Here is a 19,668-nt window from a genome sequence, read left to right on the forward strand (position 1 = left end):
GCAGGTAGTTTCAGGACTGAATTAAATTAGAAGACCTGCATCTTCGTTAGGGTTTCATTGCTGTGAAGAGCCACCGTGACCATGGCAACTCATAAAGGAAAACATTTAACTGGGACTGGCTTATAGTTTCAGACACTGAGTTTATTATCATCATGGTAGCAAGCACAGTAGCCTCCAGGCAGACATGGTGCTGGAGAAGGAGAGTTCTACGTCTTGATTTGCAGGCAGGAGAAAAAACCAGGTGTGGCTTGAACATCTGAGATCTCAAAGACTGCCCCTCGTGACACACTTCTTCCAAAAAGCCACACCCACCCCAACAAAGCCATACCTCTCAATAGTGCCAGTCCTTATGAGCCTATGGCACCATTTTCACTCAAACTACCACATTCCACTTCTTGGTCCCCATGGGCTACAGGTGTATCATAATACAAAATTAATTCAGTCCAACTTCAAAAGTCCTCATAGTCTATGCTAATCTCAACATTGTTTCAAAGTCCGAAGTCTCTTCTAAGACCATTTAGTCTCTTAACTGTAATCCCCTGTAGAGTCAAAAAGAAAATAAAAAGCAGATCACACACTTCCAGTATATAATGGCACAAGGTATATGATACAGTTCCAAAAGGGAGCTCAGTGAGGAATCGCTGGACCAAAGCAAGACCGAAAGCTAGCTGGGCAAACTTCAAACTCTTCATATCCACGTCTGATGTCAGAACGTCCTTCAGATCTCCAACTCCTTTCAGCTTTGTTGACCCCAACATATTTCTTTCTTCTGGGCTGGTTCCAATCTATGGTACCAGCTCTCCCTGGCAGGTATCCCACAGTTCCGGCATCTCTAACATCAGCTTCACACAATGGCCACTCTGGGCCTCCATGCAGGTACACCTCTGCCACAGGCCTGGCCTCAGTGGCTTTCCTAAGTTAATGGAGGGAGATTCCATAACTCTGTTCTTTTATCCTTCACTATAAAACCAGAACCAATTGGCTAAAGCTGCCAAGTTCTGCTGCTTGCTGTGGATGGAACATGTCCTTTCATCCAATCAAATCTTCATTAGCTTTCTGGTTTTGATGGTTTTCCTCACTGCCTAAGCTTGGCTGTCCTGGAGCTCTGTAGACTAGACTGACCTTGAACTCAGAGATCCATCTGCTTAGTCTCTGGACTTAGAATACAAGTTCTTGACCCAATTAACAGTGCCAGGTATGGTTTCTATAGAGAGATCAGATCTTAGGTTCAGACTCTATCTTAGAGAAACTGACCTAAGGTTGAACTCAAGTTCAACAAACCTGTGTCTAACATCAGTTTCTAGGTTACCTCCCAACAAACTTGCATTTAGCACCAATCGGATGTGTGTGTGTGAGTCTAGAAACCCCCTTGCTTGTTTGCTGACCTCTAGAAATGCTTGCTTGAAACTGGGTTCAGGGCTTCGCCCTCCTGTCTTGCTGCGTCAGAGACAGCATTTGGCCCAAGCTGAGCTTCAATAAAAAGACCCTAATGTGATTGTATCGGAATGGGCTCCTTGGTGGTCTTTTGGGGCTCTTGAACAGATATGATGCTACCTCATAGAGCTGGCCTTGGATCTAATCAGAAAGTTGTTGGTTGCTCAAGTATCATTCATGCCATTATCACAGCAATCTGCATATCTTTATTATTGTATCTTTCTGGAAATATATGCAAGGCTGCTGCTTTACTTTCTCCTTAGGTAGAGCGAATAGCATCTTCCAGTACTATGAAAACCATCCAGGAAGGATGAAATTTCCAATTGAGTACCACCTTTTTTTTTCTATATGGTCTGTGACTAAATATGTGGTGTTTTCAGCAATAGGGTCTTACTGCCATGTTCTGGAGGATAACCAAGAATATTGACAATAGCCTGTAATGCTTAGGGTTTTATAAGGCACTAGTCAACACATCAAAATAGGCAATTCAGTAAACTTTTCTCTTTTTTTCGGTAACGTGGCCTCAAGATTTTTGATTAATTAATCAAAAAGAGTAAATATGTAGTAATAAGTAAAAAAAAATGTTTCCAATGCAGTGGCCTCTTGGGAGCTACTTAACAAAATATTCTCCAATTCACGCTCTATTTTGTTCACAAAAATCACCCCCCTCCCACCCAGTGATTAGAAAGTAAGAAATATGATCGAATGTTTTATGCAGACTCACAGGATGGCAATCATGGCTAGTTCCAGAAGGAAAAGAAAATGTGCTGAGAAGGGAATCCAGGTTTTCACACATGCCAGGCAAGTACTCTTACACTGAGCCACCTGTCCAGCCCAACCTAGAATCTCTTGTCCCTCAAAGCCATGATACTTGACATCATCATTTTGTTCTTAAATACAAAGGTAATAAGCAGGCATCTAAAAGCAAAAGGGCTACTGATGTGATTTGAGTTGTATCCCCAACCAGCACCATTGAATTTATAGGTTGAACTATGCAATATGGTGGCATTCTGAATGGGGCCTTTGGGAGGTGATTCAGTTTAGATGAGAGCTAGAGAGAAGAGGCCTGTGGCACCCTCACAGAATGAGACATCACAGAACAAGGATGCTCTCCCTTTTCCTACCCCACAAAGACATAGAAAATGTCTATCTGTAAGCCTGGAAGAAAGTCCTTACCACAGCTTGACAATGTTGACATCCATTCCTTGGATGTCTAAGCCTCAAAAACTATGAAAACATATTTCTGTTGGTTAAGACAGCCAGTCAACAGTATTTGTTATGGCAAACAAAGCTAAGGAGTATAGAGTAGCTCTCACCTCTACCTCCATAGTAGTAAAAGCTAGTTAATACTAGAATGAAAGGCTGAATGTTTGAGTTTTGTTATTTAATCTTCATAATAATCCTGGGAGTTACATTTTATTATTTTAAACTGAAACATAATATTTATGCAAATTTAAGAGATGCAGTATAATTTAGTGCATGTTTATGATGTTCGATCAAGTTGGAGCAATTAACATTTCCATCTCTTCAAATATTTATCATCCCTATGTGAACTTTAGACTCCTCTAATTGTGTCAGAGTTATTATATCATAATTTGTAAAAAACAAAAATCACAGTTACTCTGCTGTGCTGTAGAACACCAGAGCTAATTCCACTTCTCTTACTGTACTTTTAATGTGCATTTTAATTTTATTTTTTGAGATACAGTCTCATAACTTAGGCAGCCTTCAAGCTGAGGATGACCTTGAACTCCTGATCCTCCTGCCTTTATCCAAGGGATAGAACTGCATGTGTGTACCACCATTCCTGACTTTCTCTTTCTGCATTTCAATACCCATTAACTCCCCTCTCTCTGCCCCACACATCCCAGTCTCCAATGGCCACTGTCCACTATCTTCATCTGTAATGTTGATTTGTTTTCTAAAAGTCCACTAAGGGTGACTGTGCAACATTTGCTTTTGTGCCTGTTTGTTTCACTTGAGATGATCTCTTCTAGCACCATCCACTTTGTGAAAATGGACTTTTAGCCAGGGAGATGGTTCAGCTGGGAAAGGCACTTGCCATTAAGACTGGCTGATGACCTAAGTCCACTCCGTAGGACCTGAAACCCAGTGCACAGTAAACACACACACGCATACATACACACACAAATAAAAACTACAAGTTTATTCTTTTTATATTTTTGGTAATATTCACTTATTCACTAGTTGATGGGAACTTTGCTTGCTCTCACATCTGAACTATTGTAAATGGTGGTGTGATGTGGGGAAGCAGGTATTACTAATATTCTTTTCTAGCTGAAGGGGTCAAAGTTCAGAAAGTTTAATGTATTGACCCTGAGTACCATCACCAGTAAATCACTGTATTAACTATTTTTCTGTCATGGTGATAAAATAACCCTGATCATGAATTTGTGTGGACTTACGGTTCCAGAGGAATAATATGAAATCGTAGCAATAGGCAGGCATGGAGGCTGGAGCAGAAAGCAGGAAGTTGAGAGAGTGAACTGGGGGGAGGTGTATGGTTTCAAAACCTCCAAGATGGCTGTCAGTGACATATTTTCCTCAGCAAGGCCACACCTCCTAAGTCTACCCAAACAGTGCCACCAAATAGGGTTCAAGTATTGAATTACTGAGCCTATGGGAGACATTCTTATTCAAACACCACAATGACCACTCCAGATACTGGGAGACCAGACTTTTACTTTCATTTTACTGAAGCAATCGCTACTAACCTTTAGGCATCTGTAAACATATCATTCTTGTTTGCATCTTAAAAATCGACAGCTGAGTAGAAGCCCAAACTGGAAACAAAGTCTAATCATATGTGAATAAAGAACAAACATTGTTTTGAGACAGGGTTTCTCTGTGTAGCCCTGGCTGTTCTGGAACTCACTTTGTAGACCAGGTTGGTCTCACAGAGATCTAATTGCAGTTGCCCCACAAGCTCTGGGATCAAAGACATGTGCCACCATGCCTGGCCAAATTAAGGTAAATCTATATAAAGATTGCTGCTCCGCAATAAAATGTGCAGCAGCACAGATTAATCTCAGAAATTACAATACTTCATGAGAAAAGAAACAAAGGCGGGCAAAGAGACCTATTCATGGCAGGTCACATCTGTGTCTCAGCACCAAGGGACCAAGGCAGAAACTGACTGTCAGGAGTTCAAGGCCAGTGTAGCAGTCTTTTCTAGTTTTCACAATAAAATACCTTCTAAAAAGCAACATAATGGGCAATGGGCTTATTTCAGTGCACTGTGTATCACAGCAGGGAAGTCAGGGTGGAAGCCGGAAGAAGCAGGCACATTACAGTCACTGGAAGGATCAGAGTGATGAATGAACGCCTGCAGTTTTTCTACCCTTTTGCTCATTTGCATAGTTCAGGATCCTAGCCTGGGGAATGAGGCCACCCACAGTGGGTGGCTCTTCCCATCTCATCTAAACTAATTAAGAAAATTCCTCGAACTTCCTTTTGGGATAACAGGAGCAAGAGAGGCAGACAGAATCTAGGAAGCCAGAGGCTCTTAGTTTGAGTGGCAGATCCACCTGAACCTAAGGATTTATAACATAGATTAGTTTATAAAATTAAGATGCTAGGTTTTATGCCCAACGATTGTGTTAACTGTTGATTCTAAACTAAGACTGTATGGTGTTCTCTTTCACGAGGTGACTCAACTTGGTTCCAGAGAAAGGGCAACAACATGAAATTTAAGAGAAGTCCTGGTGAGGATCAAGTATTGATCATGTAGCAGAAGCCAGAGGACTCAAACCAGATCAATGACTCATTGCAATGAGCACTCGAAAATAAAACTGTTTGGACAAAAAAGTATACTGTGTGACATACAATGACACACCTCAGTTTTCATGAAACCATGAATGGCCATGCATCTGAGTCATACCTGAACTTTGAGATTAGACTAAGGAGACCAAGACCTGAAGACCCTGCCTCAAAAAAGAAAAACGGTTTAAAGCATTTGAGGGATTCCTAAAAGACATATACTCAAGAAATATGCCATTGACCATACCAAAGATCCAGGAAGAAGACACAAGCCTGACACATACCTTCTGGCTCATGAATCTGGCCATAGTTTGGTAAATGGTAGATCCCAACATAACGATCATAGGCCACGAAAGTCAAGAGGATGCACTTGGCCACACCCACCAGAAAGACCAAGTACATCTGGGTTATACAAGAGACAGAGGAGACAGTGTGGTTTTTAGTCACCAGATGGACCAACATCTGTGGTATGGTGGTGGTAATGAAGTATATGTCCAGGAAAGACACACATCCAAGGAAGAAGTACATGGGGCTGTTGACCCTGGGGTTAATCTATGTGATGAGGATGATGAGGCCATTCACGGCCATGTCAAGGCTGTAGAGAGCCAGGAAGAGGGTGAAGAACAATACCTGGGTGGAAGGGGAGCTCTGCTCAACGCCGTGAGGACAAACTCAGTCACTGTGCTGCTGTCCTTCGGGTCTGCTGTCTGGGGCTTTTTAGAGGATGGGGCAGGAAAAGCACAGAGGACACAGATGTATAGAAGGTAAGATGGTCACCTGGACCAAACACCCAAGAAGAGGCTCTCCCTGGGTGATAGTAAAAGTTTTGGAACTTGAAAAGAAAAAAAAAAATTTCTCATAGGCATGACTAGAAACCCATCTCCCAAGTGATTCTAGATTCTATCAAGTTGATAATTAGCACTAATTATTGTAGCCAGCCCGAGCTGTATAGTTTAAGGCTGGGTGGGCGTCTGAGCTAAAGTGAGACCCTGTCTCCAAAACCAAAACAAAACAAAAGTGCAAGAAAACAATATATCCCATTTGGTCTATGCATATAAAAGCCTAGAAAATGCATCCTAATCTGTGATGATCAAAATCGGATCACTGATTGGCTGGGTGTATAACCAGATGGAGGAAAACAGATCACTGATTGGCTGGGGTTATGAAGAGAAGGACGGTTTATAAAATGATACAAAGAAACCTTAGGAAATAGATGGGAATATAATGCTAATTACAGTCATGGATACTGTGTCGAAACTGGTCAACTTACAGACTTTAAAAGGTATGCAGTCCAATGCATTAATAAATTCATCAAAAAGGCTTAGAATATTCTTGGTAGTGGCACACTTATTGGGCTAGTAGGTACAAGGCCCTGGGTTAAATCCTTGTCACCATAGACAGAGAAAGTGTGGGAAGAGAGAAAAAAGATAGCTGAGAGGAAATGCAATTAAAGAAAAAAAATTACAGCTGTCTTAATTTCCTTTAGAGTGATTCTTTCAAGAGCTGGCCATGTTTTCTGTAACCCACTTAATTAGGTCAGTTTTATGATTTTCTCTGTTTTGACAGTAAGTGGTTTTCATGACTTCAGCACCTTTATTTTTAAATCTGGACACTTTAAAGAAAGCTGAAGTGAGTGTTATAACTCACTCTCAGTAACTGGCCTGCCGGTCGCACCTTTGTTTGCAGGGTTTCCAAGAGAGATACACCCTTCTTGTTGCATGCGGTGTTTTCCTGGGCATTTGGACTTACGAATAGGGAGCAGAGGAATGCTCAGACTTCTTTAAAGGGAGACCCTGTCACAAAGTTACAGCAGGCTAAAACTGGCAGAGCCTCAAAGCCCAAGTCCTCGATATGGAGGGATGTCCAGGGAGGCCTTTCCTTCCCATCTTTTTCAGGCAGCTGATCTACAGAGAACCTTCACTGTCTGCTTCTGAACCACTCTGTCGCCTTTACTTATTGTTTTGGTTATTTTTAAACCTCGCTGTGCCCAGAATATCTTCAGTATGCCCCACCAGACGCATCCTTTACCCTTCTCTGGGGCGTTCTCTCTTCCTGGAAGGTTGGCCTGTGTGGAGTGGCTCAGCAGAATGAGGCCAGTATATTCATTCTCTCCAGCCTCCTCCCTTTCTAGAAGATAGCTTTAGGAACTCGTATCCCTCAACCAAGGCTCTTTCAAGATGTCACACCCACCCAACTGTCCTCTCACAGGCTCCCTCAGCCCTTCATGTGCGTGGTAGTAATAGTTTCCTTCCTGCCCAGGGTGGGTTTCTTTGTACCCCCATTCCCTCCTATGCTCAGCCACATACATATCGGTAATTAATTCCACTCAATTTAGCTCAATTTTCCCAGTTCATATTTTTTCCTTAGGACCCTGAGTTAGATGATGTTCCCAACTTGATAAATCTATCGTAACTTGAAGGTATCCTAAATAAATAAAAAAAAATAGTTTATCATTGCTAATGAGCCACAGGCCCACAAGGATGAAGGGAGCAAAGCTGATAAACAGGGTTTCAGACAGCCCGTGACCATGAAGGAAGTAATGACTTGTCTCCAGGAGACAGATCAACTTTACTTGTGGTGACTCAAGGCTTATGTAGTTTGGGGGGACCTTGGAATAGAAACATTCAGGATGGGAAAAGGTCATTGGCTGAGGGCTTAGGGTACTGAAATGCCTCATTAGCTTGGGGAGTCATTCCAGGAGTCTCAGGTGCTGGCTGAAGGAGTTCTTCTCAGGAATAAGGAAGTTGAACCCGTAGTCTAACCTAGGCTACATGGCATTCCACAGGTAAAGGCATTTGGTGCTTCCCAGACAAGGTCAAAGAAGAAGAAGCTCTGCTGGTAAAGGACTCTGCCATTTTGCACCAAGCTATCAGGACAATAGTAGACTTCCACCTAATTAGCAGTTTCCCCACAAGACTGCTCGTATGGACACCATTTGTTCATGAGTCAGTCCAGATAGTCTCTTGGTTTGTTTTGGTAGTGCCCGATTTTTAAAAGGTATACAAAAAAGCAGCTTATTTCTTGCTCTGATGTGCTCTGTAGACGATTCCATGTTTAATAATACCAAATATTGTATTCTACACACAGCATGGGTTACTTCAATGGCATGCTAGAAATAGCCTTTCATCAGCACCCGTGTGAAATCAGCCTTTCTCTGACAAACAGATCCTGTGTGGGCACACATGCTGTGGTCTCTCTCTGACTCTCACTGTTTGACCAGCCTGTAAACTTTACCTAGGGTGCTGATTTGCATTCTGATTTCCTCCTTGAGGACTGGAATTCTACCTTGAACCCTAGCCTGGGCAGTCTGACTAGAGGGCACATTGTTTAGTCAGGCACTTGGCAGTCCCTTCCTTCTTCCTGGGAACTGATCCAACTTTTGTATCCCAAGTGATGACTGGGGCTTTACTTCCTCTTAGCAGAACCTAAAACAGACTCCATCTTATTTGCCTCAAAAGGTTGAGGCTGGAGGATTGTAGATTTAAGGCTATGCTCAAATATAGAGATAGTGAAACTCTATCTCAAGAAAAAAATCAAAACAACAGAAAGTAGGAGTGGTCATGTATGCCTGTCATCCCAGCATGCAAGAGGCAGAGACAGGAGAATTGGACATCTGAGGACTAAGCTACATACCAACATGCTTCTTAAAAGAAAACGAACACACACAACCAAAAACTAGAAAACTTCTACTATCCTATGTTTGAGTCAGCTTGTCAAACACGCCTTCTATGGGTTAACAAATTTAAAAAGAACAAGGGTCCACGTCTGTAATCCCAGCACTCAGAAGAGAAAGCAGAGGGATTTAGAATTCAAGGCCACCCTGTACTGTCTAGCAAGTTCCAGGCCAGACTAAAAAAGAAAAAAAAAAAAAAATCAAAACAAAAACCAAAAAGTAGGAGACCAGTAAGGTCACTCAGCAGGGAAGAAAGGTACTCACTGCCGCGCCTGACAACCCGGGTTTGACCTCAGAACTGTATGCTGGAAGAAAAATGCTCTTAATTTGTTTTCTGACCTCTATATGCACATTGGACATACATGTGTATGCACACGCATACACACTCTCATGCATATTGGGGCACAAGTATTCATACACATATGCACACTGTCACACATGTGCATATGTACACACATACACAGTGACACTTGTATGTGCACATACACACATGAACACACATGTGCACTATGGCACACACGTGCATGTGCACACACATACACACACTCATGAACACTGTGCCACGATGCATGTACCCACATGCACATGGACATGCACTTGTGCATACACACACTCACACACGCACCACACACACACACTAAATAATTATAATTGTAAAACAAAACAAACCCAAACCCCCAAATCCCGCTGTTTATTAGTAATCATTCCCCAGCACACTGTGGATATTTTTTCCTCGTAAAATAGGAAAAATTAACTGTGATTTTTAATTTAATTTCTTTTTTAGAAAGGCATGGCGTGGGCTGGAGAGATGGCTCAGAGGTTAAGAGCACTGATTGCTCTTCCAGAGGTCCTGAGTTCAATTCCCAGCAACCACATGGTGGCTCACAACCATCTGTAATGAGATTTGATGCCCTTTTCTGGTGTGTCTGAAGGCAGCTACAGTGTATATAATAAATAAATCTTTAAAAAAAAAAAAAGAAAGGCATGGCGTGGAGGTTAGATTTGGGAGCGTACCAGCCTTGTCACAGAGTCCTATGCCTGATCCCCACACTAGATCCCACATTATATCAGCCATTTAAAATGGAACATTATGATTTGGACTGAGGCTACCCTCACGGGCGTGGCCCGGCGGGTGGTCTAGTGGCTGTGAGCAGTGGTCATTGTTCTCCTCAAAACTGGACACACACACACACACACACACACACACACACACACACACACACACACACACACACGTAACCTCTCCCTTCAGACCTGGGGCATCAGCAACAACTTTTCATGTGTTAAGCCCAGAATTCCTTCACAATCATTTGTGGTTCCCCTGCAGCTTACAAATGGTCTCTCCTCAAGTTAGCCTATTTTAAGTGAGCCATCTGTTTCCTGTCAGTATCCTTGACTAATACAACAGTTACTATGTATGAGTGCTGAGTCCAAGTCAGCAAAGACATAACCATTTCTCCGTTCTGGGGAATCACCTATCAGCCAGCTTCTGATTACCTTGGGGTCAGGTCTGTCAACCTGCCTGACTATGTGCATCTTCCCGGTTGTCATTAGTTACAATAAAGGACACACCTGTGCCTGCAAGTGTGCCTGTGTACCCTTGCTGTAATTAGGACCCGAGGAAACCCTGGAGCATGAACCATTCTCGATGTCCCCAGCTTTCTCACGCCTCGCCTTCATTTCTTCAGCTAATTTGTATTAAGAACCTAAGTACGTCTGCACAGTCACGTGCACTGCAGCGCAGTGCACACTAGCTGAATTATGGAACTAGCCCATGTGTTCTGCAGCAGAGGACTGGAGAAAGGGTGTTGTGTGCTCGAAGTGGATATTTCTATCTATAAAGAATAAAGTTATGTCACTTGCAAGACAATAGATGAAACTAGACATGATGGTATTAAATGAAGTCACTATCAGAAAAACAAATAATGAATGTTTTCTCTTATGTGTGGGGCCTGGGCTTTATAGATACATAAAACAGCACATACAAACATGCTCACACACAGACACAGACATAGAGAGACAGAGAGAGAGAGAGAGGAAGACAGACACACAGAGAGACTAATACACAAAGACGGAGAGAAAGGTAGAGAGACAGACACAGACACACACACACACATAACATGAAATTAGAAATAAAACCCTGATGAACAAAGGACTAGAGGGAGGAGGAAGGGGAATAAGGGGAAAGGCAGCCAGGTGGGGAGTGTTTTCTAAGTATACAGTATGAGTGTGCGAACATGGCCTTAAATAGCCTAGTCAAACAACATTTTTTACAAAGAAAAAATGCCCAGGAGCTGAATATATGTTAGCTCCCTGTGGCTTTGTTCTCAGTAGGGTATTATGTCCTGGCAGGGGGTGGAGAGAGGCTGATTCAGAGACAGGGAAGACGGGGCAGACCAGTTGCTCATAAACAAATCCCACAGAACATAAAAAAAACTTTTAGTGAGGTTTGTTTTGCTTGGTTTGAGAAGGACCATGAGACCACTGGGAAGTTATGAAATAATATAAAAAACTTAATATCATCAGGTATGACGAAGTAGGTATATAACTGACGGTTATGTGTCCTTCCTGCAGGGCAACCTCAAGGGATGCCCTCCACCTGGGGAAGAACTAAGCCAGGATGCAGAGTTACAGGGAATGGGGGACATAACCCAGAGCGAATGTGAAGACACTCCCCAGTAAGCCCATGGGGACCCAACCCAGGACAGCAGCAGAACCAATGAGAACCAAACAGAAACAGCAGAGGGTTCCAGAGGTAATGCCATTAGAAGGGCTCATGTCATAGTTCAGCGCTTGCCTAAGAAATATCCATGGGAGACTGCAAATAGGCAAGCAGTAACGTAATGAACCCAGGTCAGGTAAGAACAAAACAAAAGAACAAACAAAGACAGCAGCAACAACGAAGCCTAAGGAAATGTGAATAAAATGTGAGCTGTAGTTAGTCACAATGTGCTGGCATGGGGTTGTTCGTTACAGCCAACGTACCATAGTAATGCAAAATGTTACTAGTCCGGGAGCCTGGATACGGAATAGATGAGGATGTTTTGTGCTCACTTTACAGTTCTGTACATCTAAGACTGCTCTGGGGTGTGTGCTAGCACACGTGTGCATGTGTGTGCACATGTTTAAAGAGCTCACTGGAGGTAGAAAAGTTGGAGGAAATAATCATGAACTCCAGGAAATGTAAGAAACCATTTTTTTAAAAGGAAAAATGTTCCGTAGTATACTGGTCCTAATGATGAAATAGTTATAGGAACGCAGTCAACACTGCTCACTAACTGAAATGAAATCCCGTGACATAACAGAACTAGCAATTTACAAACACAAGTGAAGGTCTGTGGTGGCTTCAAGTGCCAGAGCCTGAGGTTCAGTCCCAGCACCGAAAAATGATGGCTTGGACAACTATTGGTATCTATTCATTGCACGCAGTGTGGGCTATCGTAAGGACTTTCAAAGAAAGTCTGTCATACACTTAACTATATTCACTGCCTGCTCCCCCTCCCCCACTCCTGCCAGTCACTTCCGTCTCCCTGAACAGTCTTGATTCGACTCTCACACATATATAAACAAGTCCCTGTGTCTGTATAAAATCACGGGTCTGACTCACTATGCTTTGTATAATGATCAACAAGTTGCATTTATTTTCCTATTGGGCACATAATTTTGTCTTTTCATGGCTGCCTTAGTGTTTCCATTGCTGTGAAGAGATACCATGACCAACATTTAATTGGGGCTGGCTTACAGGTTCAGAGGTTCAGTCCATTGTCATCATGGTGAGATCATGGCAGCATCCAGGCAGACACAGTGTCGGAGAAAGGGCTGAAGAGGTTTACGTTTTGTGCCAATGGCAACACGAGAAGGCTGGCATCCTCAGGCAGCTAGGAGGAAGCCCTCTGCCCACCCCAACAATGACAGACTTCCACCAACAAGGCCACACCTATTTCAGCAAGGCCACACCCCCTACTGCTGTCACTCCCAGAGCAAGCATATCCAAACCACCACAATGGCTGAATAAAATTCCACTGTATGATCTCACATCTTTTTAACCCACTCATCTGTTGACAGGACGAGATGGATTTCATGCCTCGGTCATTGTGATAAGCATAACAGCATAATAACAAGCTTTCGGAGTTAGAAAGGAAGACGTATATAGATGCAGGCATGAGGTTTTTTAACCTTCTTTTTTCAAAAGAGAGAAGTCAGTCAGTGATGGCTCGAATTGTAAACTCAAGAAACGGCAGCACAGGCAGGCGGAGCAGCAACTACGGGAAGTGCTAGAAAGCGCTTGGGAGGCAGCATCGGGCGGCCAGCCTAAGCTACGTTGTGGGGAGACTCTGTCTCAAGGAGACGAGAAAAGAGAATCATAAAGATGCACCATGGATGGAGCTAAGAGCCGGAGGAAACAGTTCTTAAAAGTTAATCGTGAGAGTCAGTGAAATGGCTTAGCAGGTAAAGGTATGCTTGCTGCCACGTTCGGCAACCCATGTTTGAGCCCCGGGTCCCACATGGTAGAGCTAACTGCCGCTGTCCTCTGGCCTCAGCACAGGTATAGCATGTCCTTCCTACCACCGTGATAAATAAATGAATAAATTAAAACATGTAAGTTGAACATGGAGGCTGGAAGATGGCTCAAATCCCTAGGACCCACAAGAAAAGTTTCGTGAAAACAGTGAACTCTTGGTTTAGTGAGAGAGACTCCGTCTCAAAGGAATAAGGTAGAGTATAGTGAAGGAAGACACAGCAAAGCCTTGCTCTGGCTTGCACCTGCTGACATGGGCACATGTACCCCAGTGCTACATGCTATAAACACATACACACATTCACACACACACACACACACACCTACATTCACATATACACAGATACTCACAAACATACAGACACATACTCAGACATACACATAACCCTTCAACACACACATACATACATACACATGTATACATACAGATACACTCAGACATACCCAGGTATATATACCCTTCACTACTACCCTATATGTACATTCACATACACACAGATACTGCACGCATTAGACACACAGACACACTCAGACACATACATACACACAAACATAGACACACACACACACACACAGTTGAACATGGCAAATCTGAGTAGCTGCTTTTGGGGAAAGTATTGGAAGTGGAAGGACAGTGCTGATTGTATTTGTTACAATGTGTTTGGTTGTTTAGCATTTCTGGTGTTTAAAGATCTGTGTAGAGCCAGGCTCACACTTATTAAGTCCTGAACTCTGCCAAGGACCAGCTTCAGCTTGGTCAGGGGTCCTGAGGAAGGAGATTTCTGGAAGATTGCAAACAAATGACTTGTGGGTTACAGGTTGACGATCTATATTCTGCTTAAGATGGCTCCCTAGACAGTTCTCTGAAGATAGCTCTTGGCTCTGTAGTCTTCTCAAGAAAGCTTTCTCTTGAGACAGTACTCTCTTGCTAGAAACAAACTTCTAAAAGCTCTCTGTACAGCTCATGGATTTTCCACAGTCAGAAGTCCTGTCATAAAAAATTTAGAAGCAATTCTTGGGTTTTCTGATCAAAATCAGAGAGCCAGAAAACATTCTAAAAGATCCATGTTCGCTGTTCGTCCAGCTTTCTCTGGATGGCTGCTAGGAAACGTTCTGAATGAGCCATCATAGCTCTCTAAGCAATTCTTGGGATTTCCGACCAAGGTCAGAAATCCTGTTGGAAAAAAAAAAATTCTAAAAGAGCTGTGTTTGATATCCAGAGATCTCCAGACAGCTCAGCTCTCACTAGGAAAAAATTATGTATGGGAAAAAGAACTGCCTTCACTTTCTGCTGGTTCACCTCATGCAGGTCAAACCCCAGTCTTTCCATTTACACATCAGTCCTGTCATTTACTCCAGGTTTCCAGGAATCAGCACTTCATGACCTTAACCTCTTGACTCTTAGGAAAAGGACAACAAGTAAACTTTTTTTTTTAACATTGCCAAAAAATTCAGAGGTCAGCCTGCTTCTGTAAGCTTAGGTGAGTGGGGCTTTGCCCTGTGGTCTCCACTCTCTAAATTTGTTTATCTTCTTCTTTGACATCTTTCTAACCAGCTGGATCATAGTGCAATCGCCTCTATTTTTTTTTTTTTTAGGTCCCAGAAGTCCTTCATATAATTCATACTGCATCCTTATATTTTGTATAGTTGAGAAATTATATATTTTTAACTCATCTTTTCAGGGTTCTTTCCCACAGCCTTAAGGGTTGTCCTGAAGGTCACAGTGTTCTACAGTTTTGCTGGGACATTGGACACATCCTTGTCTCCCAAACCCATGCTGTCTGATTATCATGGAGTCATTACTCTTGGCAGAGAGGATATTCCTTAAAGAAGGAATGTGAAAATATAAACATTATTATACAAACAAGTCTTACACTTACAGTAACCATCAGCACTCATGGAGACCCATGTTCTGCTGACTCTGTTCCGAAGGTGAAAACCAGGTCATTCAACCCCTTACAGGATTGAGCAGGACTCAGCAGCACTCAGAGACTGAGACAGAAGGAAGTTCATGAGCTTGAAGCCAGACTAGATTACCAAATGAGACTCTGTCTCAAAACAAAACAAAAATAAGAAAGTGTAGTCATTACTCTAATTAAAATATATAAGCCAAATTGGAGGGAGAATAGTTCCTTAATCAGTAAACTTATAGTAATTAGAAAAATGTGTTTTAAAATTATAGAAATTGTGTTTCTCTCTGAGGGACTTCACACATTATACATAATATAGGTTAGAGCAAAGATACATTTTTGAAAAGTTAAAGAAACAAGCTGAAGACACTTAATGTACTAACTAATGTATCCCTGAGTTAGAAGAATTGCTTAGGATGTGGTCATTTACAGTAACGTCTAGTGATCTGCTCATGTTGGAGACACTTTCTGACAGCTGAGGCCTGCCTCAAGGCTGGCCAAGGGAAAAAAGACCATTTGTTTATTTATCAATCTGTCCATCTATCCATCTGTCTGCCTGCCTACCCACCTGTCTGTCTGTCTCCTTGTTTTGAGACAGAGTCCCATGTTGCTAATCCTGTCCTTAAACTAAACTTACTCTGCACCCAGGCTGATCTTAAACTGGTCATTATACCTCCATTTTCCAGGCACTGGGATGGCAGGCGTAACCACGTATAGTGCAGTCCTGTTTGTTCCTTTTGAGGTTGTTGGGGTCTGGGAGTGGCCACACAAACCATGCATACACCAATTTCAGTTAAGCAAGAATAGTTTATTGAACACACACTTTAATGTTGGACATCCAAGACCACAAGAAGGAAAAACCTAACTGTGCCCCCCCCCCCAGTCCTCAGGGCAGGGTTTTTTATAGAAAAGAAAAGAAAAAAAAACATGTTCAAAAGTTCAAAGGCAAGCAGTGAAGTAGTACAGCATTTTTGGCTAACCGACAAAGTACCATCACCAGTGTTTAAGTTGATTGGTCCTGAGTCAGGTAAGAGGGATGATGGGTAGTGGTGAACAGGGGAATTTCAGAACTTTGAGATAACCATGTACAAGTGATTCAACCATAACTTTTGGTCTTATTAGTAACAATTTCTTTTAGTGTCAGATAAAGTAACAGCTATGAACTTAATTTCACCTTGTGAGTAACATGGAGTCTGAATACAAAATGGCTGCAGTTAGGCTAAAAGGAGCAGGCCTCAACAGAGACAAGAAGATAGGATTTTGCTGTGTAGCCCTAAATGGCCTGTTATTCACTATGGAGTGCAGGCTGGTCTTGAACTCATGGTAATCCTCCAGCGTGCTGGGATTACTGGCATGCATTACCACACCAGGCCGGACAGGTACTGTTTAGCCAATCAATTCCCTATTAGGGAAATGACCTATAATTCTTTGAGAGAACTACAGATTTCCTCTCACGGATTTCACACTCATCTGCCGCCACACCATTTTGCCGGGCCTCTCCCACCACAGTTCTTGCAGGAAGGTAAGGGGCAGATGTAGGATGTGAGTGTAGCTCTTTCCGCCGGCTGTATGCTTTCCATCGGCAAGGAGACAACCCCGAATTCTTACTTCCTTCTGTTTGTTCGTTTTTCCACATAGGCACACGCCACCATTCCCAGCCATCATTCTTATTTCCTACCTGTGCAGCGTCTGGGATCCAGGTAAATGTCAGCTGACACTTTCAGGAGTCTGGACACCATTTTCCGGCTGACATCTCAGGCTTCCGAGCCTGCAAGACTGACAGCCAGTCTGCATTTATTAAGGCGGGGCCGGTCACCTTTCATCTGACAACATCCCAATCACTTGCTCTCTCTCTAGACCGCTTGAACTGCTTCACTTGTGAAGGGGCATTTTAATTGTAATGCAAGCCATACGTCACTGGTCTAGAATGAACTGATCTGATTTAAGTTCTTTTTCATTTATATTCCAGTTTGTGTCTGTGTTTGGCCTGCACATTCATGTGGGCACCACATGCATGCCTGATGCTCGTGAAGGTCGGAAGAAGACTGAGGACTCCTGGAACTGGAGTTCTGGATGACTGTGAACCATTCTGTTCTGGATACTGAAAACCAAGCCTGGGTTCTCTGAGAGACCAACAAGTGTTCTTAAATGCTAAGCCTCTCTTCAGCCCTGACCTCATTTCGGAAGACTTTCCCAGTTCTGGTATGTAACCAAAAGCAGGTAAAATTCTGTAGGATCAGTTCATACAGAAGACAAAGACAAACTTTCTTTGTGAGTTTTTATAAACGCATCTGCTTGACGTCTGTGGAAACCACTGTTTGCACCCATCTGGTGGTGAGGTTGATGGACGCCGTATAACCATAAAGAGTGGTGATTTTTTTTTATTAGAATCAGGGTCCCACTATGTAGCTTTGGCTGTCTTGGAACTCACCATGTAGACCAGGCTGGTCTTTAACTCACAGCCATCTACCTGCTTCTAGGTAGAATGCTAAAATTAAAGGTGTGTGCCACTGACACTGGCTTAGTGGTAATGGTCTCACGGTATCAGGCATAATAATTTAATAACCGTGGTCTATGGTCTATAAATTACAACTATGCGACTTGTAATTTCTTTTTCCCGTTCTCTCTTTTTCCTTTCCTTTCTTTCTTTCTTTTTTCTTTTTTTCTTTCTCCTTTCTTTACTCCCTCCCTCTCCCCCTCCTTCCCATCCTCCCTCTCTCCCTCCCTCTCTTCCTCCCTCCCACCCCCTTTCTCTCTCTCTCTCTCTCTTTCTTTTTTGAAGACAGGCTTTCCCTGTGTAGCCCTGACTGGCCTGGGGGTTGCTATAATATAGACCTGATTGGACTCACAGGGCTCTGTCTGTCTCTGCCTCCCAAACCCTAGGATCAAAGGGAAAGCACCCCACCCCCCACCTCTACATGTGACTTAGTTGCAAGTTCCTCTAAAGTGCCACAAACAGAGTCAGATTCTTGTGGTAAATTAGCATCAGGTTTGCTTTTAACTTCAGTGCTCTCTATGGTGGTGGCCTTGAGAGGCAGAAGCAGGTGGATCTCTGTAAGTTCAAGGCCAGCCTAGTTTTCAGTCATAGTTTCAGGACAGCTACGGCTACAAAGAAACCCTATCTTGAAAAACCAAAACAAACCCCCCCAAAAAAATCCAGCAAAACTAAAAGCCTACCCACACTCATTAGAAATGACCCCAAACCCCCATCCAGAAACTGGCAACACAAATGTCATGGCTGTATGGTTCCTGTTCCTGAAACTTAAGTACAAAGTTTCTTCTCATATTTAATGATTTTAAAAAAAACAGCTGTAATATGTGTGAAGAAATAATATTATGGATGTAAATATGTTCATACTAAGATTATAAATAGTGAAGTTCAAACTGGAAAAAACTAGTTCAAACTAGGAAAAGTTTTTAAAATTCAGAGTTTGAATGGAGAGACTGTGTGTGTGTGTGTGTGTGTGTGTGTGTGTGTGTGTAGCATATGCATATGATGTGTATGTATGTGTGTATATATGTATATTAACTGATTCTGTTTGGTGCAACATAAAGGAGTTGCTATTGCCAGAGAAACTTTATTTTTAAAACATTTTCTAAAACTAAAGACACACATGCATCTGCACACCTGAATATATGCACTACACGTGCTCTCTTTCTCTCTCTCTCTCTCACACATACACACACACACACACACACACACAGAGAGAGAGAGAGAGAGAGAGAGAGAGAGAGAGACAGAAAGAGAGACAGAGAGAGAGATAGATACACAGAGACATATACACATACACAGGCACACAGACACATACAGACATATACACAAATACATACAGAGAGACAGACAGGCAGACGCAGACACACAGAAAGCAGACAGATGCACAGATAGAGACAAAGACACAGAGACTCACACACAGAGACACATCAAAACCATTTTTTAAATTTCCTGAGACTCTGACTTGCCTGTCACATGACTAGTATAACCTCTCCCAATATGGGCTATCTCTCAACTTTAAAACACAGGATATCCTTTTCATGCTAAGAAAATCCACAACAGCCTGCATGTGGATGTGTGCCTGCTGCTTTTCATATCAAAGAATGGAAGTGTGGCTGGTCTCGAACTCACAGAGATCTGCCTACTCCTGCCTCCTAATTGCTGATGTTAAAGGTGTGTGCCACCACTGCATGGTTATTTATGTATTTTATGTACATGAGTGCTCTATTTGGATGTATACCTGCTTCATAGAAGACAGCATTCCATTACAGATGGTTGTGAGCCACCATGTGGTTGATGGGATTTGAACTCAGGACCTCTGGAAGAGCAGTCAGTGCTCTTAACCACTGAGCCATCTCTC

General features: G+C 42.7%; 1 pseudogene across 1 annotated transcript; it reads right to left on the reverse strand.

Annotated features, from left to right (window-relative positions):
- Positions 1–5,348: 5,348 nt before the first annotated feature.
- On the reverse strand, positions 5,349–16,978 carry LOC308437126 (olfactory receptor 10AD1-like; annotated as a pseudogene). Its single transcript has 2 exons — positions 16,772–16,978; positions 5,349–5,927 (listed from the first exon to the last, which is right to left on the reverse strand). The product of its transcript is annotated as an olfactory receptor 10AD1-like (transcript).
- Positions 16,979–19,668: the final 2,690 nt, after the last annotated feature.

The sequence above is a fragment of the Micromys minutus genome (genome assembly GCF_963924665.1).
Source record: "Micromys minutus genome assembly, chromosome: 25".
NCBI classification, from domain to species: domain Eukaryota; kingdom Metazoa; phylum Chordata; class Mammalia; order Rodentia; family Muridae; genus Micromys; species Micromys minutus.